This window comes from Phyllobates terribilis, unplaced genomic scaffold (assembly GCF_046119375.1).
Source record: "Phyllobates terribilis strain yellow unplaced genomic scaffold, ASM4611937v1 Scaffold_2__4_contigs__length_985480577, whole genome shotgun sequence".
NCBI classification, from domain to species: domain Eukaryota; kingdom Metazoa; phylum Chordata; class Amphibia; order Anura; family Dendrobatidae; genus Phyllobates; species Phyllobates terribilis.
In genome coordinates, this window is record NW_027362762.1 from 460,746,966 (window position 1) to 460,768,348 (window position 21,383).

Here is a 21,383-nt window from a genome sequence, read left to right on the forward strand (position 1 = left end):
GCGCGAGAACTGAAGTCCCGCCTCACGTCCGGACGTTGCGTAAGGTCCTGGAAAGAGCCCAGCAGACGCCGACGTCACAGGAGCGCGACGGAAGGTCCTCAACCCTGACGATCCACTGCGGAGCCGCGGCCTACGGAAGAGGATCATCGCAAGGTAGGCCACGGTCCACTAGGGGGGAGAAGGATGTCGGATACGGAGGAGAGCTTCACCGCTTCAACCCCCGCCAGCGCCACCGCTGTTGCGGTCATGCCTTTCACCATGCCCTATATCCCGGGGGCAGCCTGGCTACCCCAGGACTCAGGGGAGTCACATACCCTGCATGACTTTAAAGAAAAGCTGGATAGCCTCTTCCAGGTGTACCCCCTCACAGAGGAGCAAAAAGTGAGCATCCTGGTGGCCCAATTAACCGGGGCAGCCCAAAGGGAGGTAAAGTCCTGGCCACCTGGGAGGAGGACTGTCGCAGAGATACTAACCCAGCTAACCGAGGAGGAGCTGCAGTACTACCAATACGAGGAAAGCCAAGAGGACCCGGACGGGTCTGAGGACTACCCTCAGGAGGGAGCACAAAGAGGACATAGCTACTGAAGGGAAGTAGCGTGAATAAAGAGCTGTAAATAGTTACCCGTAAGGGTACAAGGACTGCTGCTAATTAAAATATGGTCCCCGTTGGGATTAGTGAATTGTTCCCCATATGCCCCTATCTTAAACCAGGCTGAGGACTGTGAGCAGCCATTCCTTATCCCCACTGGCCGAGGACTGAGAGCGGCCATATCCTGTAAATAATTATGTGTTTCTAGTAATTTATGGGAGTCTTTGGTGGATTTACCGGGAATCCTTTGTACATAGTTGGAGCGTAACCCAGGACGGACTAAAGACTGTTAAGGACTCGGGGCAGGACAGACCCCTACCTGGTTACGTCTCCCTGTTTTGGTGAAATGGACACCTTGCTTTTCTTCAAAAACTGCACCCGGTTGCGGACACGCCGTAACCATCTTTATGTGTTTTTCTTATTGTATTATTATTGTTTATACCTTGTTATGTTTTTCTAAAAATATGTTTAGTCCCGGAGTACTAAATTTCACTAGGGGGGAATGTGGCACCCCAGGGGTCTGGTTTCCACAGTAACAGCAATGTTATGTCTGAGAGCAGGTGGGAGGTCTCTTGGTCAGGAATCCTATGCATGCCACACCTCCTGCCCAGTCCTGGGAGGGGAAGAACTTCCCCTATATAAACCTGGGGCTGAGGCAGGGTTAGGGAGTTCTGAGGGAGAGTGCAGCCAGGAGGGCTGACAGGGAGCTGTGGCTCCGGCTGGGCCCAGCTCCTGGGCCATGCCAGAAGTAGAGACAGAGAAGAGAAGCAGCTATGGGAAGAAACAACAGGAGCTCTGTGGGAGCAGTGTTACAAGGAGTCAGGGGCTGGCAGCTGCAGAGCTCGCCCTGACTGAGAAGATTTCTTACCGGACCCGGAGTCCGAGGCTGTGGGGACTAACTCCTACCCAGCAGCAGAATCCGTCAGGCAGGGGATTTCAGGTCCTCTGGCCAAGAAACCCGAAGGCACGGTCACACGCATGGGACCAGCACCGCCGTCGTGGAGCGGAAGCTACTAGAAGGCCCCGAGTCACCGGCCATACGGGTGAGCACCACACGGTACACTCAGGGACGTGGGCTACTTATACCCGCCTCTAGCAAGGTAGCCAGAAGAGTACAGTTAGTTTGGGAAGCCTACAACTCCGCCTGGCCAGGGGAGATCCCATCTGCTCAAGGACTGACCAGGCCCCAATCGCTAGCAGTACTCCGGGAGGGTCTATCTTTGTCACCAGTAAAGACCCTGAACTACACCGTACCGTCTCCGAGTGGTTCCTGCTACCCCCATCATCCATGTCGGCTGCCCTGAGGCCATATCCCTCCCGTTGGGGGTTATACTATCACGCTGCACAATCCTTCCACCGGCCTCAGCGGTCTGCCCTGCAGCGGCAGCTCCAAAGCTGCATTCAACGGGTGGCATAGTCGTCCAACATCTACTGCTAATATACAGCGCCACTTAGTCTGACTCCCTGGGCACGGACCGGGTCACCGCCACGAGACTACAACCCTTAACAGATCCGGCTCCGGGTAAGCTCCCGCGTGCGCAACGCTGCGCGACACAGGCCCAGGGGTGCGTCATTTAGAGATGAGCGTTGTTCTACTCGAACTGTTCGCCAATCTCAAATTCGAGCTGTTTTGGGCGGTGTTCGAGCCGTTCGGCGAACACGAACGATTTGAGAAAAATTCGGCTGTTCGAGGTTATGTTCGATAACTGTTCGTGCACCAAAATCATAACTGGATTTTTTCTCAGTGATGATGAAAATTAATGTTAATAAGCAGTTTGAGTGTACAGCGGGGTGGGGGGAGGGGCAGGGGATGGATCTCTGCAGGAATAATGAAGATCTCCATTTTTTTTTCTCTTTCCCGCATTTACAGTGGGGAGGTGCAATCTGTCAGCCTATCAGCTGCGCACACACGGAGCGAAGTGCTTTTTTTCACACAAGCAAGGGCATGTGTCATTGGCAGTGTATGTCACATGTCCTTGCCCTATAAGACCAAGCCATTTTCCCCGTCGCCACCATTTTCTCACTGCTGCAGATGCGTGTTAGACGGCACCGCTGTTGCTGTGTGCGCTATACCTTGTTAATTTCAAGCCAATTTTCGCACAAATCTACAGATAGCTTGGGAGTAGGGAATAGTTGTGATTGCAGTCCTTTTAAGGACTAGATTACAGCATTTCCTAGGACGTTTATCAGGCAGGTCTGTGCTCTTAAATAGATAGGTTGTGGGAGTAAAGACTAATTGTAATTGGAGTCCTTTTCAGGACTAGGTTACATCAGTTCCTATCAGTTTTTGCCAGGCAGGTCTGTGCCAGTGCTGTGCAAGTTTTTTTCACAGCATTTGGCTGAATCTAGCAAAGCTAATCCTTTTTGGCCTATTGCAGAGTGTGTTAGTCAGTGGAGTAGCCTATCTGTGTTGCAAGATATACCACCTGTGTATAGAATACCAATATTTTTACTGCACCTAGTGAAGTAAAATCTTTTGGGCATAGCATAATTCTATTAGTCCATCTATACTGACCTCCATCAGGTTGCAAATTGAATATAATTTTTTTCTGCATCTAGCTCTGAAAAAATATTTGGCCTTCTAGCAGTGTGTGGGACTTTCTCTATTAGTCCAACTATACTGACCTCCATCAGGTTGCAAACTGAATATATTTTTTTCTGCATCTACCTCTGAAAAAATATTGGGCTTGTAGCTGTGTGTGGGACTTGTTCTATTAATCCATCTATACAGACCTCCATCAGGTTGCAAACTGAATATAATTTTTTTCTGCATCTACCTCTGAAAAAATATTTGGGCTTCTAGCTGTGTGTGGGACTTTCTCTATTAGTCCATCTATACTGACCTCCATCAGGTTGCAAATTGAATATAATTTTTTTCTGCATCTAGCTCTGAAAAAATATTGGGCTTCTAGCTGTGTGTGGGACTTGTTGTATTAGTCCATCTATACTGACCTCCATCAGGTTGCAAACTGAATATAATTTTTTTCTGCATTTACCTCTGAAAAAATATTGGGCTTCTAGCTGTGTGTGGGACTTGTTCTATTAATCCATCTATACAGACCTCCATCAGGTTGCAAACTGAATATAATTTTTTTCTGCATCTAGCTCTGAAAAAATATTTGGCCTTCTAGCAGTGTGTGGGACTTTCTCTATTAGTCCATCTATACTGACCTCCATCAGGTTGCAAATTAAAAATAATTTTTATCTGCATCTAGCTCTGAAAAAATATTTGGGCTTCTAGCTGTGTGTGGGACTTGTTCTATTACTCCATCTATACTGACCTCCATCAGGTTGCAAATTGAATATAATTTTTTTCTGCATCTAGCTCTGAAAAAATATTGGGCTTCTAGCTGTGTGTGGGACTTGTTGTATTAGTCCATCTATACTGACCTCCATCAGGTTGCAAACTGAATATATTTTTTTCTGCATCTACCTCTGAAAAAATATTGGGCTTCTAGCTGTGTGTGGGACTAGTTCTATTAATCCATCTATACAGACCTCCATCAGGTTGCAAACTGAATATAATTTTTTTCTGCATCTAGCTCTGAAAAAATATTTGGCCTTCTAGCAGTGTGTGGGACTTTCTCTATTAGTCCATCTATACTGACCTCCATCAGGTTGCAAACTGAATATAATTTTTTTCTGCATCTAGCTCTGAAAAAATATTTGGCCTTCTAGCAGTGTGTGGGACTTTCTCTATTAGTCCATCTATACTGACCTCCATCAGGTTGCAAACTGAATATAATTTTTTTCTGCATCTAGCTCTGAAAAAATATTTGGCCTTCTAGCAGTGTGTGGGACTTTCTCTATTAGTCCATCTATACTGACCTCCATCAGGTTGCAAATCAAAAATAATTTTTATCTGCATCTAGCTCTGAAAAAATATTTGGGCTTCTAGCTGTGTGTGGGACTTGTTCTATTACTCCATCTATACTGACCTCCATCAGGTTGCAAATTGAATATAATTTTTTTCTGCATCTAGCTCTGAAAAAATATTGGGCTTCTAGCTGTGTGTGGGACTTTTTGTATTAGTCCATCTATACTGACCTCCATCAGGTTGCAAACTGAATATATTTTTTTCTGCATCTACCTCTGAAAAAATATTGGGCTTCTAGCTGTGTGTGGGACTTGTTCTATTAATCCATCTATACAGACCTCCATCAGGTTGCAAACTGAATATAATTTTTTTCTGCATCTAGCTCTGAAAAAATATTTGACCTTCTAGCAGTGTGTGGGACTTTCTCTATTAGTCCATCTATACTGACCTCCATCAGATTGCAAATTAAAAATAATTTTTATCTGCATCTAGCTCTGAAAAAATATTTGGGCTTCTAGCTGTGTGTAGGACTTGTTCTATTACTCCATCTATACTGACCTCCATCAGGTTGCAAATTGAATATAATTTTTTTCTGCATCTAGCTCTGAAAAAATATTGGGCTTCTAGCTGTGTGTGGGAATTGTTGTATTAGTCCATCTATACTGACCTCCATCAGGTTGCAAACTGAATATATTTTTTTCGGCATCTACCTCTGAAAAAATATTTGGCCTTCTAGCAGTGTGTGGGACTTGTTCTATTAGTCCACCTATACTGACCTCCATCAGGTTGCAAATTCAAAATAATTTTTTGTCTGCATCTAGCTCTGAAAAAATATTTGGCCTTCTAGCAGTGTGTGGGACTTTCTCTATTAGTCCATCTATACTGACCTCCATCAGGTTGCAAACTGAATATTTTTTTTTCTGCATCTACCTCTGAAAAAATATTTGGGCTTCTAGCTGTGTGTGGGACTTGTTCTATTAGACCATCTATACTGACCTCCATCAGGTTGCAAATTGAATATAATTTTTTTCTGCATCTAACCCAGCCAATAGTTTTGGCCTAATACCACAGTTTGGCCACTCAGCTCTGCTCGGTTCCCATCCATTGTTTTTTTGTGCAAACAACTCCAGAGTTGTGAATTAGTTAACCACCAAAATGAGTGGAAAAAGGCCTGCTGCTGGTGGAAAGGGGAATAGGCGTGTTGGGAAGGGGAAAAAAGGTTGTGTCCGTGGGGTAGGTGTTAAAGCAACAGTAACATCTGCAGAAGAAAGACCATCTTCCAGCCAAACTAAAATGTCTACTTCTTTTAGCGGACAATGTGATAAGATCACTTTCTTACGGCCACGCCAATCGCTACAAATTCCAGATGAGGCACAAAAACAGCAATGGATATCAAGTGCTCCTTTAAGTGGGCTCTCCTCCACATCAACTTCAACATCACAAATACTCCAGTCCTCAAAGGTGTCACCCCAATCGCACCTGCTTCCTCACAGCTCCCAAATCTCCAGCTGCCCGTCTGAGTATGAGGTAGAACAGATGGTTGAGTCTGCAGAGCTGTTTACTCATACTATAGCCTGGGAATCAGAGGTCGACTCCAGCGCTTCTGTGAATCCAGACGAGGAAATGATCTGCACTGATGCCCAGAATCTTTATGAGTCGGATCCAGGACCAGACGCAGAAGGTTCTGACCATAATGTAGACCCTCATTCCCAAACTGTAACTCCTGTTGGTGGAGACAATGAGGAAGACGATGATGAGACTCAAATACCTGATTGGAGCGACAACTTTAGTTTTTTGTCAGGGCAGGAACAGGTTGGCTCTGAGGACGACGGGTGTGATAACGCACAGGGTGATGATGATGAGGTTGGAGATCCCACTTACTGTCAACCCACAGTCAGCCAAGAGATGAGGTCAGCAGAGGAGGTGGAGGAAGATGCTAGTGACGACGAGGTCAGGTTGCGCCTTCCTGGACAGAGACGTAGTACTGGAAGCACGTCAACAACTGCATCCTCAAACACAACTCTGCCTCTCACCACAAGTCGTGGTGGCTCTTCAGGTCGCATGGGTGCTAAGCCTTGCATAGCCTGGGCATTTTTTCAGATCGATAAAGATGACCCAACTCGTGTTATCTGTAACATTTGTCAGCAAAAGCTAAGTAGAGGCCAAAAAATACGTAGTTCATAGAATCATAGAATCATAGAAAGGCTACAGTTGGAGGGGACCTCCTGGGTCATCTAGTCCAACCCCCTGCTCAAAGCAGGATTCACTAGATCATCTCAGACAGATGTCTGTCCAGCCTCTGTTTGAAGACGTCCATTGAAGGGGAACTCACCACCTCTCGTGGCAGCCTGTTCCACTCATTAATCACCCTAACTGTCAAAAAGTTTTTTCTAATATCTAATCTGTGTCTCCTCCCATTTAGTTTCATCCCATTGCTTCTAGTCTTTCCTTGTGCAAATGAGAATAAAGATGATCCTTCTACAATGTGACAGCCCTTGACATATTTGTAGACAGCTATTAAGTCTCCACTCAGTCTTCTTTTTTCAAGCTAAACATTCCCAAATCCTGCAACCGTTCCTCATAGGACAGGGTTTGCAGACCAGTCACCATTCTGGTCGCTCTTCTCTGAACTTGCTCCAGTTTGTCTATGTCTTTTTTAAAATGTGGTGCCCAAAACTGTACACAGTATTCCAGATGAGGTCTGACCAAAGAGGAGTAAAGACCGATAATGACTTCACGTGATCTAGACTGTATGCTTCTGTTAATACATCCCAGAATTGTATTTGCCTTTTTTGCTGCTGCATCACACTGTTGACTCATGTTCAGTCTATGATCTATTAGTATACCTAAGTCTTTTTCACATGTACTGTTGCTTAGCTCTATTCCTCCCATTCTGTATATGCTTTTTTCATTTTTATTGCCCAGATGTAGTACTTTGCATTTTTCCCTGTTAAAAACCATTCTGTTGGTTGCTGCCCACTGCTCCAGTTTATTTAGGTCTTTTTGAATCCTCTCTCTCTCTTCTCTAGTATTAGCTATCCCTCCTAGCTTTGTGTCATCAGCAAATTTAATCAGTTTACCCTCAATTCCTTCATCTAAATAATTGATAAAGATGTTGAACAATACAGGTCCCAGGACGGAGCCCTGTGGTACCCCACTTGAGACATTCATCCAGCTGGATGTGAAGCCATTTACAACCACCCTTTGAGTCCGATCACTAAGCCAGTTATGAATCCACCTAACAGTTGCCTGGTCCATTGCATACTTGGTCATTTTTTCAATAAGGATGGTGTGAGATACTTTGTCAAATGCTTTGCTGAAGTCAAGATATACTATATCTACAGCATTTCCCTGATCCACCCAGTCAGTGATTCTGTCATAGAAGGAAATTAAGTTAGTCTGACATGACTTGTTAGTTACAAACCCATGCTGACTCTGGTTAATCACTTCATTCTTATCCAGGTACTTACATACATGTTGTTTAATAATTTGTTCAAAGATCTTTCCTGGTATAGAAGTCAGACTCACCGGCCTATAGTTCCCTGGGTCCACCTTCTTCCCCTTTTTGAAGATAGGAACAACATTTGCTCTTCTCCAGTCTTCTGGGACTTCTCCTGTTCTCCAAGAATTTTCAAAGATTATGGAGAGTGGTTCTAAAATTTCTTCTACGATCTCCTTCTGTACTCTGGGGTGTAATTCATCTGGACCTGGAGACTTGAACTCATTTATGTTAGCTAAATATTCCCTCACAATCTTTCTGTTTACAGATAACTTGGATTCTTCTTTTCCTTTAAAAGGACAGTGAAGATCAGTTGATGTTACATTTTATTTCTGAGAGAAAACAGATGCAAAATAGGAATTAAAAAGTTTGGCCTTCTCAACATCCTCTCTTACCATTTCTCCATTTTCATCCTGTAAAAATCCTATAGCATCTTTGACTTTTCTTTTACTTTTGACATACCCCCAAAATCCTTTTTATTGCTTTTGACATCTCTTGCAAGCCTTAATTCATTGTCAGCTTTAGCTAACCTGATACGTGCCCTACAGGATCTGCAGACTGCATTATAATCTTCTTTAGATATGCCTCCCTCTTTCCATTTAATAAACATTTCTTTCTTTCTTTTTAGCATGTGTTTAAGTTCTGTGTTCATCCATCCTGGTTTCCTTAAATGCTTCCCATTCTTCCTACTTTTCGGGATTGTTAACGATTGTGCTTTGAGAATCTCATTTTTAAAAATTTCCCATCCTTCCTGGACATTTTTGTCCTTAAGGACATCCAGCCATTGGATCCCTCCTATTCTCTTTCTGAGTCTCTTAAAATCTGCCTTTCTAAAATCTAACCTTGAAGTTTGAGTCTTCACATGTCTTCCTCCTCTAGTTATCCAAAATTCTATAATAGCATGATCGCTGCCTCCTAGGGTCCCAGCCACCTTTACCTCCTCAACCATTTCCTCCCTGTTTATAAGGATTAGATCCAAAGTAGCAGATCCCCTTGTTTTCTCCCCTACCTTTTGGAAGATAAAGTTGTCAGCAAGAGAGGATAAGAATTTGCTTGACCTGTTAGTTTTACTTGAGAGAGATTCCCAACAAATGTCTGGATAGTTGAAATCTCCCATGACCACTACGTCATATTTTTTGGAGAACTTGGTCATTTGATGCATAAAGAGTTCATCCATATCTTCAGCTTGCCCAGGTGGCCTGTAGTAAATGCCTACAATGGTGTCCTTTCCGTTGTTCTCTCCTTGTATTCTTACCCAAACAGTTTCCACAGAACTCCCAGTCTCTGAAGCTTCAATCTCTGTGCAGATATACGCTTTTCTAACATACAATGTGACACCTCCTCCTCGTTTATCAAGTCTGTTTCTTGCAAATAAGTTGTATCCTTTTAGCCTTTTATTCCAATCATGTGTATCATCCCACCAAGTTTCAGTGATTCCAATGACATCATATTCCTTTTCCTGCATTAGTAGTTCCAATTCTCCTTGTTTGTTGCCCATGCTTTGTGCATTTGTATAAAAACATTTTAGTTTGTGATTGGTTTCTCTTCCTCCCATATTTTTATTATTTAAATTGTTTTGTCTTTGTTCTTCCTTTCCACTTCCAGTAGCAGAGATCTCAATAGTATTTGTCAGCTGTATAGCTTTTTCTGGCCTTTTGCTTCCCTTCCCACATTGTTCTAGTTTAAAGCTCTCCTGATGAGTGTAGCAAGGCGACTTCCAAATACATGTTTTCCAGTCTTCGTAAGGTGCACCCCATCTCTAGCAAGTAGTCCATCGTATAGGTAATTCATTCCGTGATCCAGAAATCCAAATCCTTGTTGACGGCACCATCGACGTAGCCAGTTGTTCACCTGTAGAATCTTATTCCACCTCATTGTTCCATGATCATCCACTGGGAGGATGGATGAGAAGACCACCTGCGCTCCCAATTCTTTCACTTTCTTGCCTAAGTCTTCAAAGTCTCTGCAGATGGTTTCCAGGTCCTTTCTTGCGGTGTCATTTGTCCCCACATGTATTAGCAGGAATGGGTAGTGATCTGTAGGTCTGAAGAGTCTTGATATCCTGTCAGACACATCTTTAATTTTTGCTCCTGGAAGACAGCACATTTCTCTTGAGGTTATGTCTGGTCTGCAGATAGCGGCCTCTGTTTCTCTTAACAGGGAATCCCCCATGACCACCACTCTCCGTTTTATCTTCACAACATTCTTCTTTCTCCATCCAGGAGGATTCTGAGGGCTTACAAGGTTATTCATTGCTGGCAAAGTCTTATTTTGCTGTATTTCTTCATGGTTCTCCTGCGTGAGAGCCTGGTACTGGTTCCTGAGCAGTATGGGTGCTGACTGCCTCTCGATCCTCCAGCTTCTGTGGGTCACATGCTTCCATTCCTCTGTTTCCTCAGGTGCAGTTCGAATTTCTTCTCTTTCTGAATCATGAAGAGATAATTCTGCTCTGTCTAAGAACTCTTCACCTTCCTTAATGATTTTCAAGGTAGTTAACCTCTCTTCTAGATTTCGCAACTTTTCCTCCAACAGGGACACAAGCTTGCATTTCTGGCATGTGAAGTTTGGCTTTTCCACTGGCAAGTCTGTGAACATGTAGCAGGATATGCAGCTCACCAAATGGCTCCTGGACTCTTCCATGTTCTTACTGTTAATGTTCTGAAAACAGTGAAAAAAGCTTAAAAAAAAAAGATTCAAAATGCTCCTCCCTGGTTTACCGATGTCCTCTTTTCAGCTCCAACAGCCAAAATCCAGTGTTCTTTGAGCTCGCGGAGACTCTTCACTTACCCCAAAATGCAGTGGGAATATGCAAATTATCTCCTCAGGACTCCTCCCCTGGTTTACCGATGTCCTCTTTTCAGCTCCAACAGCCAAAATCCAGTGTTCTTTGAGCTCGCGGAGACTCTTCACTTACCCCAAAATGCAGTGGGAATATGCAAATTATCTCCTCAGGACTCCTCCCCTGGTTTACCAATGTCCTCTTTTCAGCTCCAACAGCCAAAATCCAGTGTTCTTTGAGCTCGCGGAGACTCTTCACTTACCCCAAAATGCAGTTGGAATATGCAAATTATCTCCTCAGGACTCCTCCCCTGGTTTACCGATGTCCTCTTTGCAGCTCCAACAGCCAAAATCCAGTGTTCTTTGAGCTCGCGGAGACTCTTCACTTACCCAAAAATGCAGTGGGAATATGCAAATTATCTACTCAGGACTCCTCCCCTGGTAGTTTGAGTACTTCATGCATGAACCGGCACATGGACATGAAGCATAAGTTGCAGTGGGAAGCTTAGTGTGCTACAATGCGGCCTAGCCGGCCGGGCCAACCACCGTCTGCCATATCTTGAGTATCCACGGCCTCTTCATCCTCTGTGACTGGGGGGACAGCAGTCACACCTGTTTTGGGGCACAGACCTGCCACCTCTTTAACCCCAACAGCCAGCGTGATTGGCAGGTCATCATTTTCTTTGGAGGTGGTAACACCAGCTGGTGTTGAGCGCTGTCCGACATCGATAGCACCACCTTTGGATCAAGGCAACCTAACATGTCCGCCTGCATCTTCCTCACAGACCGGCAGTTTGCCGGGGACACCCTTATCAACCCCGTCTAAGCACAACAGCCAGCCCTCGGTCCCTCAGATGTGGACAAGTAAAAGACCATTTCCTCCTAGCCATGAGAAAGCTAAGAGGTTGAATTTCACCATCTGCAAGCTCTTGGCTACAGAAATGCTGTCTTTCCGCCTGGTGGACACAGAGGATTTTCGAGACCTTATGTCCGTCGCAGTGCCCCAGTACCAGATGCCCAGTCGGCACTACTTCTCAAAGAAAGGTGTGCCTGCGCTCCACCAGCATGTCGCACACAACATCACCGCTTCTTTGAGAAACTCTGTGTGTGACAGGGTGCATTTCACCACAGACACTTGGACGAGTAGGCATGGACAGGGGCGTTACATGTCGCTGACTGGGCACTGGGTAACTATGGTGACAGCAGGACAAGGGGCTGCTGTTCAAGTCTTGCCGTCCCCACGAGTTGTGCGTCAATCCTCTTTATGTCAAAGTTCCTCCACTGCTTCTGCCTCCTCAACCTCCTCTCGGTCTTCCACCTGCACCCAAAGCCTGTCTGGTCATGCCACAAGCTTTCTAACTGCGCAGAAGGGATCCTGCACACCTCCTTACTATGCTGGCAGTAGGGCTCAACGTCATCAGGCGGTTTTTACTTTGAAATGTATGGGAAATGTGAGTCACACAGCTGAGGAGTTGTGGTCAGCTCTGGAGAACCAATTTCATGAATAGTTGTCTCCACTGGACCTGAAACCAGGGAAGGCCGTGTGCGACAATGCTGCAAACCTGGGTGCGGCCCTTCGCCGGGGCAATGTCACACACGTGCCTTGCATGGCTCACGTGTTGAACCTGGTTGTCCAGCAATTTTTAGCCCACTATCCCAGACTAGATGGCCTTCTGCAGAGGGCACGGTCGCTGTGTGCTCACTTCCGCCGTTCGCATCCCGCAGCTCAGCGACTTACATCTCTACAGAAGTCGTTGGGCCTGCCACTTCACCGGCTAAAATGCGATGTGCCTACCCGGTGGAATTCAACTCTGCTCATGTTGCAGCGACTGTGGCAGCACCGACAAGCCCTGGTGCAATACGTTCTGACGTATAGCCTGGGCCAACGAGATCCAGACGTGGGGCAAATCACGCTGGAGGAGTGGTCTCAGATCAGGGACCTATGCACCCTTCTGCACAGTTTTGAAATGGCGACGAAGATGTTTAGTGCTGACGATGCCATTATCAGCATGACTATTCCGGTGATTTACATGCTGGAGCACATGTTAAACAGAATTCGGAGTCAGGTGGTGGCACAAGAGGAGGTGGAGGAAGTAGAGGAGGAGGAGTTGTATGCGGAAGGGCTAACATCTGCAAGGTCCAGACGGTCGGCAGCACCAAGGCGGCAGGCATGTGAGGGTGGGGGAGATGGTTTTACCAGGGCGCATGGTAGCAGCCAAACTAGTGAGAAAGGTGTAGGAGCCCAGGAAGAAGTGGAGGACGAACTGATGGAAGACTCATCAGATGAGGGAGACCTTGATCACATTTCTGTTGTGCGAGGTTGGGGGGAGAGGACAGAGGAAGGAAGCATGATTGTTACCTCGCCACCAACACAACAGGGACTTGGTGCTCCTGGATGCGCAACACACATGAGTGCCTTCTTGCTGCACTACCTGCAACATGACCCTCGAATTGGGAGAATTAGAAATAATCCTGACTACTGGGTTGCCACACTGTTAGATCCCCGGTACAAAAGTAAATTTGCAGAAATTATTCCTGCCATAGAAAGGGATGCACGCATGCAGGAGTATCAGCAGAGACTGTTGCAGAATCTTACATGTGCTTTTCCACAAAACACCAGTGGTGCACGTAGTGAATCTCACAGTTCCAACTTGCCAACCGTTGGACCGTCAAGTGTTCAGCACTCAAACCATAACAGAACCACAGTATCTGCTGGTAACATCAATTTTGCGCAATCATTTCACCACTTTTTTAGCCCATCCTTTGCAAGGCCACAGGAGACAAGAAGTCTGACACATAGTCAACGCCTAGAGACGATGGTACAGGAGCATCTCCAAGTAAACATTGAAGCCATGACTGTGTCACTGGACCCTTGCTTTTTTTGGGCTTCCAATCTGGATAAATGGCCGGAGCTAGCCACTTACGCCTTGGAGATCTTGTCATGCTCCGCAGCCAGCGTTCTGTCTGAACGTGTGTTCAGCGCTGCTGGTGGTGTGCTGACAGATAAGCGCACGCGGCTCTCCACTGATAATGTAGACAGACTCACGTTCATAAAGATGAACAAATCATGGATCCGAAACGACTTTTCTACCCCTGTGTCATCCTGGGGAGAGTAAAAGATGGATGATTGGTTAAAATCACCCTACCAACCGTTTTAAGCTTTCAAATTACTAATCATGTTTATCTGTATCTTGGCTGGAAAATAATTTGGGTTTTGTAGCAGTATGCAGCACTGATTCTATTAGGCCATCTATAATAAGCTCCACCAGATTTAAAATTACTAATCATGTTTATCTGTATCTTGGCTGGAAAATAATTTGGGCTTTGTAGCAGTGTGCAGCACTGATCCTATTAGGCCATCTATACTAAGCTCCACCAGATTTAAAATTAATAATAATTTTTAGCTGCATCTAGCCCGGAAAATAATTTTGGGGCTCCGAGATGCGCAAGACACATAAGTGCCTTCTTGCTGCACTACCTGCAACATGACCCTCATATTGTCAGAATTCGAAGTAATCATGACTACTGGGTTGCCACACTCTTAGATCCGCCAAACTTTTCGATCAACCTTTTCATTTAAATAAAGACCAAAAAAATGGTCATTTTTGAAATTATAAGCATTAGCAGGTTATTAGAAACTGAAATCAAACAGTTTTGAACTCAAAACTTTATTCTAGGTGATGTTACATTTTCAAATAGGACCCCTTGTTCGAAAGGAGCTTCTGAACTCTCTCGTCCATTGAATTTGTCAGGTTTTGGATGGTTTCTGCTTCAATTGTTTTGCATGAGGACAGAATACCCTCCCAGAGCTGTTGCTTAGATGTGAACTGCCTCCCGCCATCATAGACACTCCTTTTAATGATGCTCCAAAGGTTCTGAATGGGGTAGAGGTCAGGGGAGCATGGGGGTCACACCATAAGTTTGTCCCCTTTTATGCCCATATCAGCCAGAGATGCAGATGTTTTATGTGCACCATGAGATGGTGCATTATCATGCAAAAAAATGATCTTGCTGTGAAATACACGGTTCTTCTTCTTGAACCATGGCAGGAAGTGCTGTTTGAGAAAATCCACATACATTATGGAGTTCATCTTTAGCGCCTTCAGGGATCCTAAAGGGGTCGACAATCTCTCTCCCCATGATTCCAGCCCAAAACATTACTCCACCTCCTCCTTGTTGGCGCTGTAGCCGTGTTTGCGTGGGGTGTCCATCAACCAGCCATCCTCCACTCCATCCATCTGGACCATCGAGCGCTGCACGGCACTCATCCGTGAACAAAACAGTTTTGAAATCAGTCTTCATGTAATGTTTGGCCCACTGGAGCCGTTTCTGCTTGTGTGAAGTGGATAGAGGAGGTCGACAGGATGGCATATGCACAGCTGCAAACCTCTGAAGGACCCTGCATCTTGTTGTTCGGGGGACGTTGGAGGCACCAGCAGCTTCAAAAACTTGTCTGCTGCTATGACAAGGCTTTTTTGCCGCTGCTCTTTTAACCTGACATAATTGCTTGTAGGAAAGAGTCCTCAATTTGCCCTTATCAGCACGCACACGTGTGTACTGTGAATCAGCTACATACTTCTTGATTTCCAAGACACTTCATCCTGATCATCGCACAATGTTGATTGTAGTCATGCCTTGACCTAAACACTCCACAATTTGTTGCTTCTCAGCAGCCGACACATCCTTTTTCTTTCCCATTTTGGCAGAAAATGTAGGCTGCTTAATAATGTGAGACAGCCTTCTTAAGTAGTCTTGCCTTTCATTGGACACACCTGCCAAACTAATTAGCACAGGTGTCTGCAATTGCTTACAGTGATATAAAGAGCCCTGACACACATCACCATCAATGAGTTTAACTGACAAACAAACAAATTCTTCCCTTATCACTCCTAAACACTTTTTGCATAATAATTTGGAACACAGTGTACATGTGCTTTTCCACAAAACACCAGTGGTTCACGTAGTGAATCTTACAGTTCTAACTTGACAACCGTGGTCTGTATGGAGTTGTTCAATAAAGGGCCCAAAATTAAGATAACATAGATGGGAGAGGTCTCTATGAATAGGAATTCCTAAGTATTTGATACCCTGTGAGGGCCAGGCAAAGGGAAAGTTGGACTGGATGGAATCCTATATGGATTTGGGGAGGGAGACATCGAGGGCCTCAGACTTCGCTGCATTGATTTTAAAATTTGACCATGTAACAAAGTGATCTATTTCAGCCATAACAGCATGGATGGATATATGTGATTGAGTGATATATACTAGGACATCATCAGCAAATAGAGAGCACTTGTACTCGGTGCCTCCCACCTCAATCCACCTAATATTGGGGTTATGGCGAATTGATGAGAGCAGGTGCTCCGTCACTAGGATGTATAAGAGAGGGGACAGAGAACATCCCTGCCTTGTCCCATTGGTGATTGTGAAAGGTGATGAAAATGTTCTGACGCGCCCCCTGGGCCTTGGGACACCCGGAGCCGCACCCTTTTTGGCGGATGCTGGTGGTTGTAGTCTCCGTGGCGGCGACCCGGTTCCGTGGCTCAGAGCGGTCAAACCAGTGGCGGAACTATTTATGTGGTTTTGATGTTTAAATGTCCGACTACGCCACCCGTGGATTGCGGTCAGAGTGAACCGCCGCTCCAGGGCAGACCGCTGAGGCTGGTGTTGTGGGTGCAGCAGAGCGTAGCATAACTCCCCATGGGAGGAGTATAGCCTCAGGGCAGTGTATGCGGAGGATGGGGGTGATGGTGCAGGGCAGCAGCAGTAACGACACGGAGTCAGTGATGCAGTCCAGGGCCTTTACTCACAGTTCTTATTATCCAGACCACGTCTGCAGGTAACGGCTGCCCACGTCGTACTGTGCTCACCAGGTGAGGGGCTCAGACAACTCCCAGATAACTTTGGAGCGCTTCACAGGACCCCCTTTGTGTGTCCTTTGTCTGGCCTTTCTTACCAACCCTTCTGTCCGGCTGCCTCGGCCCTCCTCTTGGTAAACTTGGCGCCAGTTTCCCTGACCCTATGTGGTGCCTTCCTAGCGGGTGTAGCGAGGGGCTGCGCCACATAAAATGTCACAGCCTCCGGTTTCTAGCTGAGGGTCGTTTCCTGCCTCCACTAGTTTCGGGGAACGGTCTCCCCCTTTGGCCTGACCCCTCCACGCAGGTGGATTCGGGCGTGCGGTGGCGACTCGCCCGTCCGCACCCCTGGGATCCCTTCATTCCTCGTTCCTGGAGCCTTCTCCGCTCCTCTTCCTTCCTTCTCCCTCTTCCAGGCCTGGGCCTCTGTTACTAGACCCGCCTCCGGAGCAGAGCTCATGCAGAGCCCCTGCTCCCTGCCACTTCTGCTCAGACTTCTCTGCACTGAACTAAGATGGTGCCCACCTTTAATACTCCCTTCTCAATGCACCCAGGAACTGCTTCCTCCCTGCTCTTGCACTACAGGGTTCCCCTTCCTCAGTGTTCTCTCCCCCCACTCCAGCCAGGGACAGGGACTGTCGTGCCCATCTCAGGGGCATATTGGTCGCCCTGCCCCACGGCAATGTGGTGTAATGCATGCAGGTGTCGGGTCCTAATCCACACTCCATACTTACCTGAGAGTGAGATATCACACCTCTGGGTGAGGTGCAATACCTCTGTAGCAACCGAGCCCTCAGGGTAATACAGTTCCATTTATCTTCAGCCTAGGTGACGTATTGCGATACAGGGCCGTGATTTTGGTTATAAAAGGGTCCCCTAGACCCCTACCCCAAACTTTTTAAGAGAATCATATATGGCGTGCCAGGAGACTCTATGGAATGCTTTCTCAGCATCCAACGAGAGTATCTAATTACAAATTTTTAACTGCATCTAGCCCAGGAAATACTTTGTGCCTAGTAGCAGTGTCTGCTAGTCAGCGGATTATCCCGGCTGTTAAGCAAGCTACACCACCTGTAGTTTTGACACTTAATTTTTTCAAAGGAAATGCTTCGGGACCACGGGATACTCAGTGAAGAGCATCAGGAGGCACCCCAAGGCATAGGGGCTGGGACTGGCAGTAGGATGCCTTGCGGTGGACAGCCGAGCTCGATCCTTATAAAAGCTTTTTAACTGCAGCAGCTTTAGTGGACGCTACTGGAGCTGGAATTACGCAGCTGCTGGCATGAGACTTGCCCTCCAATAGATCCTTGTAAATGGATTTAAAGTGTATTCATTCAAATTAGAGAGACAATTTAAATTAAAAAGCTTAGAGCTGCCTCCACCACAGGGGGGGGCTCGCTCGACCCACCAGCGGACAGGCACCAGTATTGGGAGAGGGGGGCTGGCCGTCAGGGTTCACCGCGGCTCTGGCACAAACCTGACGACACGGAGGTGGCACGGGCAGGAGCGGACTGAACGTGTCGGCTTCTCACTTTTTGGATTTTAGAAGGGCATGACATGCCTATATCTGTGTCTCCCCCTCCTTTTACTCCTCCACCTCTTTTCTTTTCGCATGACTATATGTACTTGTCACTTTTCCATGTGTTAGTTATGTCTTCTGAGCAGTTTGTCAGCTTTTGGACACCTTTGAAGGTGTTTTCTATGTGTTTCTATGTGTTTTTGTTTGCCTGCCATTGGTTTTAACGGTGTTCGAAGGTGTTCGACGAACAGTTCGACGAACAGTTCGGCGAACTCACGGGTGTTCGACGAACCGAACCGAACTCGAACACTACGGGGGTGGCTCAACACTACTAATGTTATCAAAATCAGTGTAGTACCCGTGGGTTGAAAATGCTTAGTATACCTTTGGAGAAAATCCTTGAGGGGTGTAATTTCAATAATAGGGTTACTTGTGGATGGTTTCTGCTTTTTACGCACCCTAGGGGCCCTGCAAATGCGACATGGTGCCTGCAATCTTTTTCAGCCAAATTTGTGTCCAAAATTCAAATGGTGCTCCTTCCCTTCCGAGCCCTGCAGTTTGTCCAAACTAAGGTTTCTGATCACAGGTGGGTAACAAATTATGGGGTTATTTTGTCGTGCTATCCTTTGTGAAAGTGAAAATATTGGGGTTGAAAGCAACATTTTAGAGGTAAAATTTTTTTTTTTTCATTCCACTTTGCATTAATTCCTGTGAAGCACCTGGAGAGTTAAAAAATTTCATGACAGCAGTTTTGAAGCATTTTACAGGTGCCATTTTTAAAATTGTATCAATTTTGCAGAGTTTCCAAAACATATAGGCCTCTCAAAGTCCATTTAAATCTGAATAGGTCCCTAAAGAACAGGTTTTGTAAATTTCTTAATAAAATGAAATATTGCTGCTAAACTTTTAACACTTCTAACATCTTACCAAAATAAAATGACGTTTGATAAATGATGAAGATATAAAGTAGACATGTGGATATGTTATTTATTAATTATTTCGTACAGCATGACTAACTGGTTTAAGAATATAAAAATTAAAAGTTTGAAACTTGCAAATTTTTTTGCCAAAATTCTGATATTTTCACAAATATGTGTAAAAATGTTGACCGAAATTTACCACTTAAAGTATGATGTGTCACAAAAAAAAATATAATCTCACAGTCACTGGGATCCATCTTAGCATTACAGAGTTATTACCACATAAAGTTGACACTGGTTAGATTTCAAAAATTTGGCTTGGTCATTAAGGGGTTTAAAAGGAGCTGTCAGTTAGCCTAACAATTATGTCATTAAAATAATTCTTGCATTGTATTGAATAAAATGTATATAAAACAATTTTCACTTTTGTAATCAAAAATAATTACCAAGAAATATTTCCCACATATAACAAATATACACAACCCTACGAACATGCAGTTTAAAGACTAAGCAATAATCCGCAATATATATATATACACTACCATTCAAAAGTTTGAGGTCACCCAGACAATTTTGTGTTTTCCATGAAAACTCATACTTTTATTTATCAAGTGAGTTGCAAAATGATTAGAAAATACAGTCCAGACATTGACAAGGTTAGAAATAATGATTTTTATTAGAAAGAATAATTTTCTCCTTCAAGCTTTGCTTTCGTCAAAGAATGCTCCCTTCGCAGCAATTACAGCATTGCAGACCATTGGCATTCTAGCTGTTAATTTGTTGAGATAATCTTGCGAAATTTTACCCCATGTTTCCTGAAGCCACTCCCACAAGTTGGATTGGCTTGATGGGCACTTTTTGCGTACCATACAGTCAAGCTGCTCCCACAACAGCTCAATGGGGTTGAGATCTGGTGACTGCGCTGGCCACTCCATTACACATAGAATACTAGCTGCCTGCTTCTTCCCTAAATAGTTCATGCATAATTTGGAGGTGTGCTTTGGGTCATTATCCTGTTTTAGGATGAAATTGGCTCCAATCAAGCGCTGTCCACAGGGTATGGCATGTCGTTGCAAAATGGAGTGATAGCCTTCCTTATTCAAAATCCCATTTACCTTGTATAAATCTACCACTTTACCAGCACCAAAGCAACCACAGACCATCACATTACCTCCACCATGCTTTACAGATGGCGTCAGGCACTCTTCAGCATCTTTTCAGTTGTTCTGCATCTCACAAATGTTCTTCTGTGTGATCCAAACACATCAAACTTTGATTCGTCTATCCATAAAACTTTTTTCCAATGTCTGTGTTCTTTTGCCCATATTAATCTTTTCTTTTTATTAGCTAGTCTCAGATATGGCTTTTTCTTTGCCACTTTGCCCTGACGGCCAGCATCCCGGAGTTGCCTCTTCACTGTAGACGTTGACACTGGCGTTATGCTTGTACTATTTAATGAAGCTGCCAGTTGAGGAGCTGTGAGGTGTCGAATTCTCAAACTAGAGACTCTAATGTACTTGTCTTGTTGCTCAGTTGTGCAGCGGGGCCTCCCTCTTTCTACTCTGGTTAGAGCCTGTTGGTGCTCTCCTCTGAAGGGAGTAGTACAGACCGTTGTAGGAAATCTTCAGTTTCTTGGCAATATCTCACATGGAATAGCCTTCATTTCTAAGAAGAAGAATAGACTGTCGAGTTTCACATGAAAGATCTCTTTTTCTGGCCATTTTGAGAGTTTCATAGAACAAACAAATGTAATGCTCCAGATTCTCAACTAGCTCAAAGGAAGGTCAATTTTATAGCTTCCCAAATTAGCCCAACCATTTTCAGCGGGGCTAACATACTTGTATGTTACGGGTCCGGGTGGTGGAACCTCTGTGCCGAAGTGCAAAGAGGGACCCAGAGGGCAGTGACTAAGTATCCACCCGAACTGACCCTGGTCGTACGGCAGCAACCGACACCGTGACCAGGGAGGATCCGGGCTGAGGGACCAGGTGCTACTCTGGGGACGACCTTGTAAGAGAGCAGGTGGCTCCCACGAGTCAGATGACTGGGACTGACCGGTATGGCGGATGGACACAGCAAGCAGGCGGAAGTCTCTGGTAGCCGACAGGTGGTCACAGTTCGAGAAAGCCGGGCAAGTAGCAGTCTTTAGGTTCACCAGGAAGGTGGTGACAGCAAGTGACGGCAGGGTCTCCAGGCAGGCTGTCAGGAAACAGGCGGGATCTCCCAGGTGAGCAGACAGACAGACGAGGCTGGTAACTGGCAGGTAACTGGCGGGCGCTCTCAGGTGAGCGGGCAGACAGACGAGGCAGGTGACTGGCAAGTAACTGGTGGGCGCTCCCAGGTGAGCGGGCTCACGGACACAGCAGATAACAGGCGGGTGCTCCCAGGTGAGCGGACAGACAGCCA